The sequence below is a fragment of the Centruroides sculpturatus genome, unplaced genomic scaffold (genome assembly GCF_000671375.1).
Source record: "Centruroides sculpturatus isolate CEXI.00-Female unplaced genomic scaffold, Cexi_2.0 scaffold1261, whole genome shotgun sequence".
Lineage (NCBI taxonomy): Eukaryota > Metazoa > Arthropoda > Arachnida > Scorpiones > Buthidae > Centruroides > Centruroides sculpturatus.
In genome coordinates this window covers 176,347-176,807 of record NW_019385587.1, presented here as the reverse complement: position 1 = coordinate 176,807, position 461 = coordinate 176,347, and positions in this window count along the sequence as shown.

Sequence of the window (461 nt, the reverse complement as noted above, 5' to 3'; positions counted from 1 at the left end):
TTTTTTTTCCCCAAGGAAAAGGTCACTTCCTGAATTTCCTTTTCCTGTTCATTTTTATGAAATTACTGTGATAACATCGTCCGTGAAGTTGGTTCCTCAAGTGTATCATAATCATAAGATATTGATAACAATTTAAAATATGGGTAATACCTATTTATTTTCATAATATATGAGAATGAATAGGTATTACACATATTTTAAATTATATTAAGTACAGTAATACCCCGAACTTACGCGATAGGTGGGACCGAGGGTAACCGCGTAAGTCGGGGTATAATTTTGCATATAAATACATACAAATAATTTTTAATTGGGGCCGGAGACTAAAGAAAACAATAATTTAGAAAAAAATGTTTAATAAAATCTTAGATAACACATATGTATAACAAATTAGGCCTATATTATTTTACAATTTTTCACATTTACTTGATTATTACGCCATAATTTTAACATTGTTTCCA